The 15,123-nt window shown below is 35.7% G+C and overlaps 1 pseudogene; it reads right to left on the reverse strand.

Annotated features, from left to right (window-relative positions):
* Window positions 1-822: 822 nt before the first annotated feature.
* On the reverse strand, window positions 823-5,380 carry LOC126766235 (putative nuclease HARBI1; annotated as a pseudogene).
* Window positions 5,381-15,123: the final 9,743 nt, after the last annotated feature.

The raw sequence follows: 15,123 nt of genomic DNA on the forward strand, positions 1-15,123 counted from the left end.
CCACGTATTCCGATAATCCCGACTGACATGCCTTTCGAATTTAAGCGCTTGCAATTTCCAGTGCGCCTGGCATTTGCAATGTCGATAAATAAAGCACAAGGGCAAACGCTTAAAGTGTGCGGTTTGAATTTGATAGAGCCGTGTTTTTCGCATGGCCAGTCCTACGTGGCATGCTCAAGAGTGGGAATGCCACATTGCTTATTCATCTTTACTACAGATGGAAAAACCAAAAATATTGTTTATCCTAATGTATTGGCTTAAGAAAGAAAAATATTAAATAAAACAGATTTTTCGAACTTTCACAACAAAAAAAATTATACTTCACCAACACAACAAAAATCGAATGAAATGACTTAAGAAATTTTTTTTTTTGAAATAAAACAAATATTTTGAAATTTCACATTAAAATAGAAATGCTAGAAGTTTCCATTATAGTGTTGCATGGGTGTAGCAACGCACACCGGGCCCCGCTAGTATATGTATATGTATACATATTTGCATAATGCATATGTATTTACATATGCCCATATATATATATATCCATACATACAAACATACATATGCTTTTACGTAGTTTTTAATAAATATTTTTTTTTTTTTAAGATTGACACCGATTCGGATGCCAGGACATCACGAGGGGAGCGCAATAAGCTAATTAGTACTCTTATTGCTAACATAGCAAAGAGGAATGCTGCTGAAGAACACAGGCAACATCGTGAAGAGGAACAGCGTCGGGAGCACCGGGAAGTAATACATGCCATCCATGACCTAACAAGAGTTGTCGCAGAGTTAATAAATGTTTTAAAACAAAACTCTGGTCATTAGAGTTGGGAGACTGAATTTTATATTTTTTTTAATTCCTTATTTTTAAAATTTTAGTTTTCTTGTTTGTACATATCCATATGTATGTATGTTAATGGACTTTGTTTTTATTAAAATAAATTATTCAAACTAATGAAACAATGTTAGTAATGATAATTATATCTGGTTGTGTTATTCTGTAGCTGAAGATGTCGTGACTCAGACCGAGCAGCTTAGCATGTGCCTGACACAGGCTATGCAGGGGTTACTTTTAAGTGCGGTGATGTGTGCTTCTGTTTAGATATTATGTTTACATATGACTTGTGTATACACATATTGTAAGCAGTCGTTATATTGTGTAATAATAGAAGGATAATGTAACAGGAGTAGGTTAATGTGTAATGTCATTGTGCAGTGTATATATGCATATTGTTAGTAGTAATGTAGTGTATAGTGTAATAATGTGTTAAAGTGTAGATATATATCTTGCCCTTATCCTTTCACCTTCTCGTGTATACTGCAAAGAGTCACCGGAATTAACTACATGGTCAGAGTCTTCTTCAACCTCGTTGTCCACCGCGTCCATAGTAATACCAGCTTTCGTAATTATATTATGCAGTATAACACAACTGCTTATTATTAATGCGGACATTTCATGGGAATAATGTAGAACCCGGTGCTTCAGCAAACAGTACAATGTAGCTTATTATACTTTCGCTCTTGAGAAGTACTAGGATTTCCGACCGGTGTTAAGAGCCAAGGTTCTAAAGGGTAACCTTGGTCACCAATCAGCCACGACTCCCTTCGGTGCCCTACAGAGTCATTGGTGTGTTGACGAATGAGATGCTCTCGTAGGTCAGAAGTTGCCCAAATTCCAGAGTCATGTGTCGCACCCGGAAATTTAGCATTTAGAAACGTGAAGCATAAACGGTGATCACATACCTGAGAAAGTTAACTTATGTATGTCAGTTATTAAGTTTATACACAACAAAACATACCGCTTCGACATTAATGCTGTAGAAGCCCTTCCTATTTAAATATAAGCCAAGGGGACGTTCAATATTATTTGACGCAGGAGCAATAATTGCAACATGTGTACAGTCGATTGCTCCTATAGTACTCTTTATTCCGTATTTTGTGAAAAATCTGAAATTTAACTCAGTGGATTTAGATGAATCCAATTGTTTTAATACACATGTATGTACATACCCGGTTCTGACTATATTTTCTTCCTCAGTGGAACTAGGAAATTTTATTTCTTCTCCTTTAACTTTTACTATAAGTTTGGCCACGGCCCGCATACTTCTCGAGAGTGACGACTGACTCATTGGCAAGTTGCAGTTATTACCGACACATTTTTGGTAGGAACCGTGACCAAAGAAATTTAAAGTTGCCAGGGCTCTAATGGTCAAAGGCAATGAAGTCTTTTGTTGATCATGAGGCCGTAAGTCATCTATTAGACTCCGGCAAATATCACGCGGCAGTCGGAAATTTTTCATGAACTCACTTTCACTGAGGGCAAATGGATCAGTAGAATCCCTCAAACTCCTGAAATAACGCGCGCAATTTCTATTTTCTAAATTTTCCTCCTCTTCTAACAGCAACAATAATAATATGTCTTCTTCCATTTTATTTTATTTAATTTCAATCAAAATTACAATTAAAATGTGTTCACAATATTTTCACAAACAGTTGTTGAATTTGTCAAGAGCATTTGACATCTAGATAATTTATCTAGAAAAGAGCTTTTGGTTTTTGACACAGAATACCAAAGACTTGATAAATAATCAATATTGATAAATAAGCAAGATGGTGAATTTAAAAATGCATTATATTCTTCAAAGTAAAAAATAAGTTGTTGGATCAGTACTAGCGCGAATCTCAAGGTAGACAGACGTGTATGCTAATTGCATTCTGCCCTACATCGCTACATACAAAAATTGGTTTTCGCTAACTAACAAGTGACAAACAATCGCAAGTGATACACAAACGCTCAACCAAAAGGGAAAATAAAATAACAAAAACAATACACGTAAAACAACACAAATAACCATTGGTTGACATACAATATGCTTGACCCACCTAATCATAACTAGAACGGACAATGAATCTTTCAATGGACTATCTCCATTTATCATTAAAAAAATTGTAGACTACACATGTGATGGTGAAGTAGAAAACTGCAAAAAGACTAGCGCCGGCACATTGTTAGTAAAAACAAAAAATACGACTCAAGCAAACAAACTACTTAAACTTACCTCAATGCATAACAATATCTCAGTTAGTGTCTCATTACACAAAACACTAAATTTAAGCAAAGGAGTAATTTACTGCAACGATTTACGCGGAATAAACGAAGCAGACATACTCGAAGAGCTACACAAAACATAAGTGAAGTCAAAAAAATACTGAAAAAACAAAATAATGAGTTAATCGAAACAGGTCTAATTATAATTACCTTTGATTCCCAAAAACTCCCTGAACACATAAACATCGGGTATGAAAGGGTAAAAGTGCGCACTTTCATTCCATTACCTACCAAATGCAACAATTGTCTACGCTTCGGTCACATCAGCAAGTTTTGTCAAGGCAAAAAGCTATGCAAAAACTGTTCACAAGTCTGTCATTTAGATCTGGAATCAAACGAAGCTTGCAATTCTCAACCAACCTGCGTAAACTACGTTGACAACTTCCTGGAAGACGCAAATCATGCATCAACAAGCAAAGTTTGCCCTATTTTCATCAAAGAACGGGAAATACAAGCTATTAAAACGCTACAAAAAGTCGACAAAAAACCGCCCACTCAATCTATATAAGCCGACATCGTATAAACGATTTAATATAAACGATTTAATACCCACACATCCTATACAGCACACACAAATCAACCGAACAGACCAATAACAACATACGACGACATAGTGACAACCTCACATGGTGAAAACCCTACCACATGCACACTTCCAGCACCAGCACGCAAAAATACTTCATTTAACTCTCCAAGCACCAAAATCAAAATACTTCGAAAATCCACATCCCATAGAGCTATATCAAAACTGAAAGCAGAGATAAAAGCAAAAAGCAGCAAAATTAACAACAAAACTAACCATTCAAACCAAAAATCAGCTGAAACACTCGACATCGACAATAGCTCAGACTCGATGTCATTCGACCAAGACCTCTAAACAACTCCACTTAGTTTATTTAGTGTACTCAAACGAGAGTTATACGATCATCCTCAATGAACCTCAAAATCCTTCAATGGAATCCTTATCAAAGCAGAAAATCCAGACATCATAGCCTTTCAAGAAACCCACCACAAAAACGAAGATATTAAAATCAGCAACTATGTAACAATAAAAAGCCCACCATCACCGAAAGCAACAGGAGGTGCAGCTATCTTGATCAGGAAAAATATTCAGCACAAGCCCCTCCCCGCACCACCAAACACACAAGTAGCCATAACAGAAATAAACCTAAACATAAAAATAGTAATAATATCAATATATATTCCACCATCCCAAGCCATTCCACAAGCTGAACTTGAGATGAGGTTAAATCAGCCCAATAGCCACAATATTCTTTAAGGAGATTTCAACGCACACAGCCAGCTATGTGGATCTTCCAAAACCAATACAGACACTCTCAACACAATCCAACTTGACAATCCTCAACAACGGTGCACCCACTCACTCACGTGGACATTTCACTAGCTTCTGCTAGCCTCACAAGTTTCCTGGGTTGGAAAACTATAAAAGACATGCACGGAAGCGATCACTATCCCATAATCACATATCATAGTGAAGTTTCGAAACTCAGAAAATTAATAATGGCAGCCGCAAATGAAGCTATTCCTCATACATACCAACAACACACCACAAAAAAGAAAGTGCAATGGTGGAACGACCACTTAACTGAACTAAGGTCAACCAAACCAAATCTCTGGTATATATCCAAAAACAATGTGACTAGCGAAAATAGAATAGCCTACAAAGAAGCGTATGCAATGTTTAAGAAGCAAGCCAAAGCCGCTAAAAGAAAATCATTCTTCGAATTTACTAGCTCAATAAACAATAGAACATCAATGAAAGAACTATGGCACAATGTTAATAAATTATACGGAAATTACACTACAAACACCATCAGGACTATAAAAGATAACTTTAATAATACTTTTACGGATCCTAAGGACATAGCTAATTCCTTTGCCAAAAAATGGTCGTCATATGCAAGTGACAGCAACTTCGACAGAAAATTTATTGAACTCAAATATGCACACAATGCAACAGGATACATCACCAACGGACAAAACAATCACGTACAAAAAATGGAAACAGATATTACATTATCAGAATACTACACTGCACTAAACGCACTAAAAGGCAATACCCCAGGTCACTATAAAATAAACTACAAAATGATTAAAAACCTTCCACTCGTCGCGACACGAAGGCTTCTAAACCTCTATAATAAAATACTAAACACGAACATCATCCCACAGGAATGGAAACTGGCAACGATTATTCCACTCACAAAACCGGAAAAAGAAAAGGAAATTCTCTAGAGGGCTACCGACCAGTCTCACTAATTTCATGTGTCAGTAAACTGATGGAAAAATTATATAGCAAACAGGCTCACCTGGGTAATGAATAAAAATAAACTATTGTCATAAAATCAATTAGCATACAAAAGTGGCAAAAGCACCACGGATGCACTCCTTTTTTAGACTATGTAACAAACAAAGCACTATCAACTAGTAACCATATTTCAGTGATATCCATTGACTTATACATAGGCATACACACAATTAGAATGCAACTTCACGAATGGAAGATAAGTAAAAAGATAGTAGAATACATAACAGTCTTCTTAACGAAGAGCAAGTTTAGAGTACTGCTCAATGGACATTTTTTCGAAACTTACACGCTGCAAAACGGGATACCACAAAGATCCCCACTGTCAGTTGTTTTATTTCAAATCGCTTTCGAAAAACTTAACAAAATTATACTTCAACACAAAGACTTCAAGCACTGCATTTATGCGGACGATCTATACATAACAGCGAAATACTCGTACAAATCTTGCCAAAATTTGCGCAACAATTTCAACGAACTAAACAGAGATATCAATGATTGGTGCCTAACAAGTGGAGCGAAAATTTCAACCACGAAGTGCAAAGCTTTGCACATTTGCAGAAAAACAACATGCAACCCCGTAACCATAACACTCAACAATACAACACTCGGCTACGTCGACAAATTAAAAATTCTTGGGCTAACTTTCGACAAAAAGTTAAGCTGGTCAAACCACGTTGAGAACCTGAAAAAAAGATCTAACAAGCAGGTTAAACCTAATAAAACGTCTGGCAAGCTTTCACAGCAACTGCCACATAAATACAATCATAAACATCTTTAAAGCCATTTTTTTGCCAAAGCCAATCCTCAACAACGGTGCACCCACTCACTCACGTGGACATTTCACTAGCTTCTGCTAGCCTCACAAGTTTCCTGGGTTGGAAAACTATAAAAGACATGCACGGAAGCGATCACTATCCCATAATCACATATCATAGTGAAGTTTCGAAACTCAGAAAATTAATAATGGCAGCCGCAAATGAAGCTATTCCTCATACATACCAACAACACACCACAAAAAAGAAAGTGCAATGGTGGAACGACCACTTAACTGAACTAAGGTCAACCAAACCAAATCTCTGGTATATATCCAAAAACAATGTGACTAGCGAAAATAGAATAGCCTACAAAGAAGCGTATGCAATGTTTAAGAAGCAAGCCAAAGCCGCTAAAAGAAAATCATTCTTCGAATTTACTAGCTCAATAAACAATAGAACATCAATGAAAGAACTATGGCACAATGTTAATAAATTATACGGAAATTACACTACAAACACCATCAGGACTATAAAAGATAACTTTAATAATACTTTTACGGATCCTAAGGACATAGCTAATTCCTTTGCCAAAAAATGGTCGTCATATGCAAGTGACAGCAACTTCGACAGAAAATTTATTGAACTCAAATATGCACACAATGCAACAGGATACATCACCAACGGACAAAACAATCACGTACAAAAAATGGAAACAGATATTACATTATCAGAATACTACACTGCACTAAACGCACTAAAAGGCAATACCCCAGGTCACTATAAAATAAACTACAAAATGATTAAAAACCTTCCACTCGTCGCGACACGAAGGCTTCTAAACCTCTATAATAAAATACTAAACACGAACATCATCCCACAGGAATGGAAACTGGCAACGATTATTCCACTCACAAAACCGGAAAAAGAAAAGGAAATTCTCTAGAGGGCTACCGACCAGTCTCACTAATTTCATGTGTCAGTAAACTGATGGAAAAATTATATAGCAAACAGGCTCACCTGGGTAATGAATAAAAATAAACTATTGTCATAAAATCAATTAGCATACAAAAGTGGCAAAAGCACCACGGATGCACTCCTTTTTTAGACTATGTAACAAACAAAGCACTATCAACTAGTAACCATATTTCAGTGATATCCATTGACTTATACATAGGCATACACACAATTAGAATGCAACTTCACGAATGGAAGATAAGTAAAAAGATAGTAGAATACATAACAGTCTTCTTAACGAAGAGCAAGTTTAGAGTACTGCTCAATGGACATTTTTTCGAAACTTACACGCTGCAAAACGGGATACCACAAAGATCCCCACTGTCAGTTGTTTTATTTCAAATCGCTTTCGAAAAACTTAACAAAATTATACTTCAACACAAAGACTTCAAGCACTGCATTTATGCGGACGATCTATACATAACAGCGAAATACTCGTACAAATCTTGCCAAAATTTGCGCAACAATTTCAACGAACTAAACAGAGATATCAATGATTGGTGCCTAACAAGTGGAGCGAAAATTTCAACCACGAAGTGCAAAGCTTTGCACATTTGCAGAAAAACAACATGCAACCCCGTAACCATAACACTCAACAATACAACACTCGGCTACGTCGACAAATTAAAAATTCTTGGGCTAACTTTCGACAAACAGTTAAGCTGGTCAAACCACGTTGAGAACCTGAAAAAAAGATCTAACAAGCAGGTTAAACCTAATAAAACGTCTGGCAAGCTTTCACAGCAACTGCCACATAAATACAATCATAAACATCTTTAAAGCCATTTTTTTGCCAAAGCTAGATTACGGCCTAGCTATATACGGACGTACTGCTAAAGCAAATCTAAACAAACTAAAAGGAACATACCATGCGGCAGCTCGCTATTGCATAGGAGAATTTACGTCCACGCCTATCACTAACATACTTACAGAAGCTGGTATACCCAGCTTAGAGCAACGAATTGAAGAAGTCACAGCGAAGCTATACTACAAAATAATCAACGTGATGGAACGACCTCACTTCTACAACTTCAAAAAAATACAAAAACAAACTAATAACAAGTCTCCAACTGCCATCCACAAAACCATAAACTTCGCGACAAACAAAGGAATTACACTACAAAAAAACTATTATACGCACCCAAAAACCCCCCGTGGAGTTTCAGTAAAGCAAGTATAATTAAAAATCTAACCAACAAAAAAAAAACAATACAAGTGCAACAGTTTACATCCAGTTATTCCTGGAAATACAAAATGAATATAAAAACTGTAAATTTCACTACACCGACGGAGCAAAAACAAACACAGGAGTCAGTTATGCAATAATAGACAATAACCACCAAACGCTACGACTCTCAAGACTCGAGGAATATTGCTCCATATTCACAGCGGAATCGGAAGCCATATTATCCGCCATAAAAATATTTAAAACGAAAAAGGGCAAACACATCAGCTGCACAGACTCGCTGTCCACCATTCAAGCAATATGCAACACCCTACATCGCAACAATACAGTAGCAGAAATCCGCGATTTGCTTATCCAATTCCAAAACAAAATAAAAATAATGTGGGACATATAGGAATCAAAGGCAACGAAGAAGCCGACAAAGCAGCGCGTTTCGCAATACGTGCACCAATTCAAGTACAACAAACCACAACAAAATCCGACATAAATCGCTACTTTAAGCACCATTTACAGAACAAACGTTTAGAAGCATGGGAAAATTACACACACCATTACAAATAATTTAACACCATAGGAAACCAACCTTATTCCCCAACGACTGTAAAAGGATATCCGTATAGAAATTCACTCGCCTGAGACTCGGACACACTCTGCTTACACGCCAACACTTAATGCAGAAAACTAGTGCGCCCCTATGCAAGCTGTGTAACCTGGAAACAATATCCATACAACATATAACCGAAGAATGCCACAAAATAAAACAAGTACAAGAACAGCTGAACTTACCCCTAATCCCAGAACTACTAAAAATATTTACTAAACAAAATTGTTTAAATGAGTTAAGCCTACTCTACCCGGGAAAAACTGGCCCATCCTAGTAAGACACAGCTAATATACCACAGCCGAATACATTACCACAGAACACAACTCACCACACTTCTTCATCAACCCACAAAACATAAAGGATGGTCCGCTGTGCAGGTTGAACACATTCGACACACACCTTTCGCACGTCAACATTCATCTACAAAACATTCATATATACACTGCGCCGCGTTAACACCTCTACGCCGATATATAATTCACCGATCCTGAGTGCGTTAATTCGAGTCGTTAGTAATCCAGAGCGCTACATCAAGATCGACACATAAGTAACCACCGGGCTACATCGAATCAGCACGATCTTTCGCTGCGTCATCTGCACACCGCCTCGCATTTATTTATAGTACATTTATCTTAGTCTTTACAAATTTTGTGTAAGTACTAGGTGTACTCTCGTAAACAAAAATGTATATAGTTTAATGAATATCTTAAGACTTAGCAACATTCTGTACGATGTTTGAAATATACGTAATTAAATTATACGTCTAACATACCACCGGTCGATGGCGCTTTCTGTGCTAGCACCTTAGTATAAAGTTTATTTTTGTAATTTACTTACTAAATAAACTGACAATAATAATAATAATAAGTGGTCGGATCACAACTGGCTCAGTAATTCGGCTACATTAGCGACCTAAAATGTAGACGTTGTCGAAATTAATTTCCAGATACAAAAGGCTATCAAATGTTTTTTAAATCATTCGCTATTGTTGTTGATGAAAATGAAAATATAGATTAGCTAGATATATCCGAAATGACATCACATAAACTCCTGATGAAAATTTGTTCACTTATTATTATTGAGCATAATTTCAATTATTGTAGCAATCAATTTGACTGGAAAATTTAATGGAGAAATTATGCTCTTTCCACGATTTAAATTGAATTTGAAAATATTTGCAATTAAAAACTATAAATGTTATTATAAACAAGAAAGGAAAGGCTAAGTTCGGGTGCAACCGATCATACTCTTGCAACTTACATGAATCAAAGCCAAGGAAATACTTTATGGTGTAAAAAATCAACCTGAGAATCAAATTCAAGCAATTTTATATAAACATATACTATACATACAGACACATAAAATTTGTTAGAAAAACGAAAACCATTATATTTAGTATAGGAAGTTGAGGTAGTATCGACCAGATTTTACCTATTTTTCCCAATGCCATATATTATTAATATATCATCACTTACTAAAAAACTAATCATATTGAGTAAAGACAGCCGGATGTTCGAAAATCCAGATATTAGCTAGTAGAAAATAAAAGAATCAACTGGAATTTAAAATTGTGTTACATGTTAAGTAGGCTTGCTTTTAGTCCGATTTCGTTCATTTTTACAACGTGATATAAAAAAAAAAATAATGCCACGTACCAAATTTTGTCGAAATGGTAAGTCGGGTCCTGAGATATGGCATTTCACACATCGGCCCCTATAAAGCCTGGCCGTACCATCCCGGTGGCAAATTTTTACGTTTCTATCGCATTTAGTTATAGATTTATCGCGCATTTAGTGGTTTTGAACAGTGCAGTTATGTGAGGAGAGAGCGGGGTTTTCATCCGATTTCATCCGTGTTCACAGTATCGATAGAAGTTCTTGTAATATTTGTTGTTGTAGCTTTAGTGGCTTAAGAGATACATACATTAAACTTTTTAGAGAGCGGGGCCACGGCCACATTTTCAATAAATTTTGCCGACAGATGCCATTTACTACTGCGATGCCCTGTGTCAAATTGGAATTTTATATCTTTATTTAGTGTTTAGTTATGAGACTTTATAAATTTTCGGTTAATTGCGATTTGTGGGTGTGGCAATGGTCAACCGGATTTCAACTTTTCTCGTCACCCTGATCATGTATATATAAATAAACATATATCTATCTCGCCCACTTTTAGGTGAAATCAAAGGCATTTAGATCCGCCGAACCGATTTTAACTAAATTTGATACGAGACCTTCCTCTGACATTCTTATTGAATAAATTGCTGTCCAATTTTTCAAAAAGGATAACCGACCACTTTCACACTCGTTAAATATAAAATGCTTTATTTTAAAATGTCAATAATTTTATTTTAAAGGTTTATTTAGCGCAAGTGTTAAATACAAAGTTATGTATGTTGAACGGGGTGGATATAGTTCCCAAACCGAGTGATAGCAGGAGATATCGACGTGGCGCCGCGTAAGATCGATACGTTGCAGCGCGGAGGATCATTCGAGGACGAAAAATTGAGGGGGGAGGCTTAACTCATTTAAACACTTATGTACTTTAAATTCTATAGTATTTGAAACATTTACTTTCCAGTAAACAAATCAAGAATGAATTAATATATTAGAATAAAACTTTGAACGGATAGTGCATATGAGATAAGCCATCTTCTGATTAAGAATTGCATAAATCGAACTAAAACTGTTCTAACTCTCAGGTACTGAATATGTGGACCCAGTACCTATAGTTGACTTTTTACCGAAAATATCAATCAATATGTCAGATATGTAATTAAAATTTAGTGAAAATCATTCGAACTTCCTGGTGACTTTTTAAAGAGTTATCTTAATAAAATTGAAAAAGCGTGTTTTTCTTATAACGGTGCATACTTGGGCTTAAAATGAGTAAAATCTACTGAAAATTCGCGCTAGACCCTTTTAACTAACAGGTCTTATGTACCGAACCACTTCCTTGGCTTTAATCTTTTCAAGTTGCAGGAGTATGATATGTTTGGAAGAAATGGCCTGACACTTTCACAGTATCTTAGTTAAGAAGTACCAGCTTTCAACTTGTTTATTTGAGAGTTACTAGGGACCCTAAATTTAATCTTCGTAGAGATACCATAACTTCGAAAGCAAAAGGTGTTCTTAGATTTGTTCATGCTGGCATAAAGAACTTAGAGGCCTGTATATTACTAAAACTATTTTTACAACTTTGATTAGGTCTATGTTGGAATATGGCTATGTGAACCCTAATTACCAAATCTGTTCTGAAAGATAGATTAATTCAAAAAAAAAATTTTACTTTTCGGATTAGGGCATTTGCGATGGGTTTCTGGGCTATGAATTTAAAACTAATACATCTACCTAAACTAGCTAGTCGAAGGAAAATGCTTGGCATAATATTCCTTGTGAAATTTCTAAATGCAACAGTAAGCAGTTCTTGTCTCTTGTCTGAAGGTACATTGGAAATCCTGGCATAAGCGGTGTCAACTAAATGCAACAGTAAGCAGTTCTTGTCTCTTGTCTGAAGGTACATTGGAAATCCTGGCATAAGCGGTGTCAACGCCAACTAAGAATAAGAAGAAAAAGATACCAATTGTACTCCTCGCCTCGGTTGAGCGGGAGGAAGATAAGCGTTGGGTTATTATTAATCGTTTAAGGCTCATACTCTCGAATTCAAAATATTTAAAAATAAAAAATGTCCAATTTTTTGTGTGTTACAAAGCATATGTATGGAATGAAATAAAATAAAAAAAAAATATTTTATTTCAAAACTTGCATATTTCTTTAATTTTTTATTAACATTTAGTTTATATATCTAAACAAATTAAAGTAATAAACATTGACAAAATAATATAATAAGAATACGTCACACATGTATTACGTAGCTTGTATAGTATGTATATATGCAAATATTTACATACAATTGCGTTTTTCTAAGACAGCAATAATACATTTTATTTAAGATTAACTAACATCTAAAAATATTTATACTTTTGTAACATCTGTTAAAAATCTGAAATGATTCAAGGTTACAAAATCTGTAGTCAATATTGTTGTTCGGAAAAGCTATTACATCCACATAGTTTAGGCAATGTGGTCTATGCCCCTACTGCACAGTTAAAATTAGCAGGAACACTTTTATTTAAGAGTGGAAATCCCTTCATTATAGTTGGCAGAAATAATATACGACAATCTGTGTAAAACGAAAACATAGCCAGAAGCAATAGTGATAGATCTAAATTTATAAATACACGAACAGTCGAATTCCCCGATACGGACAGTCCTCCGTATCATGTACATAACGTTTTCATTAATATTTTCATACAAACCAAATTCCTATAACCGGACAATCAATTGACCGCATACGGGCACTATTTTGCCAATATTTCGTTCAAGGTATTCCTGCTTAACGGCTAAGAATTCACAAAATATGTAAAGAAAATTGTGTACAATATTTAGCAACTACTTTTTCAAATTCTTATTAATTTTTGGAGTTTTCTTACAGTTTTCTTAAAAACAATAATAATAGTAATTCCTGGCTGACATTGGCTCGCATCCATTAGTTCGGTAGAAATATAGTTCTACATTGCAGTATTTTTTGTCAATCTGAGAACTATCGGGTGATTTTTTAAGAGCTTGATAACTTTTTTAAAAAAAAAACGCATAAAATTTGCAAAATCTCATCGGTTCTTTATTTGAAACGTTAGATTGGTTCATGACATTTACTTTTTGAAGATAATTTCATTTAAATGTTGACCGCGGCTGCGTCTTAGGTGGTCCATTCGGAAAGTCCAATTTTGGGCAACTTTTTCGAGCATTTCGGCCGGAATAGCCCGAATTTCTTCGGAAATGTTGTCTTCCAAAGCTGGAATAGTTGCTGGCTTATTTCTGTAGACTTTAGACTTGACGTAGCCCCACAAAAAATAGTCTAAAGGCGTTAAATCGCATGATCTTGGTGGCCAACTTACGGGTCCATTTCTTGAGATGAATTGTTCTCCGAAGTTTTCCCTCAAAATGGCCATAGAATCGCGAGCTGTGTGGCATGTAGCGCCATCTTGTTGAAACCACATGTCAACCAAGTTCAGTTCTTCCATTTTTGGCAACAAAAAGTTTGTTAGCATCGAACGATAGCGATCGCCATTCACCGTAACGTTGCGTCCAACAGCATCTTTGAAAAAATACGGTCCAATGATTCCACCAGCGTACAAACCACACCAAACAGTGCATTTTTCGGGATGCATGGGCAGTTGGCCACCAAGATCATGCGATTTAACGCCTTTAGACTATTTTTTGTGGGGCTACGTCAAGTCTAAAGTCTACAGAAATAAGCCAGCAACTATTCCAGCTTTGGAAGACAACATTTCCGAAGAAATTCGGGCTATTCCGGCCGAAATGCTCGAAAAAGTTGCCCAAAATTGGACTTTCCGAATGGACCACCTAAGACGCAGCCGCGGTCAACATTTAAATGAAATTATCTTCAAAAAGTAAATGTCATGAACCAATCTAACGTTTCAAATAAAGAACCGATGAGATTTTGCAAATTTTATGCGTTTTTTTTAAAAAAAAAGTTATCAAGCTCTTAAAAAATCACCCGATATATTGTTGTAATTTTTATTGGTGTTGTTATCGAGTGGACCGGATCTAAAAATTTTTGTCGCCTCTATTCAAAAGAGTTGAGTTTTTTTCATTTTGGTAAATCGTTTCGTGGATATGTATACAACTTAAATATACGGGAATAAGAATATGAATATAATACTCATTCATAGTTATAAGTATATACATATGTATTTTTGTCTTTCATAAATACTATGTATAAATTTCTAAAACACACAATACCTAATTAACATATTTTTATTTATGTGACTCTATGTATACATTTTAAAAATAAGTTTTTGCCACGCCTCCATATGTGGACAGCTTTCATAGCCGAACAAAAACACTAATTCCGGTCCCGTTCCCACGACAGTCTGGTTTACGTAACCAAAGCGGACCCGGATTTTTTATCCGATCAAGGACTGTCAAAAGCGGCAGAATTCTGCCCTACAACAACAACGAATTCTAGTAGTGAGAAGTTTCCATGCTGTGATGAAATTTCAAACATTATGTAAATGTACCATTACAATTAGGTGTGTTTATA

The sequence above is a fragment of the Bactrocera neohumeralis genome, unplaced genomic scaffold (assembly GCF_024586455.1).
Source record: "Bactrocera neohumeralis isolate Rockhampton unplaced genomic scaffold, APGP_CSIRO_Bneo_wtdbg2-racon-allhic-juicebox.fasta_v2 cluster11, whole genome shotgun sequence".
Lineage (NCBI taxonomy): Eukaryota > Metazoa > Arthropoda > Insecta > Diptera > Tephritidae > Bactrocera > Bactrocera neohumeralis.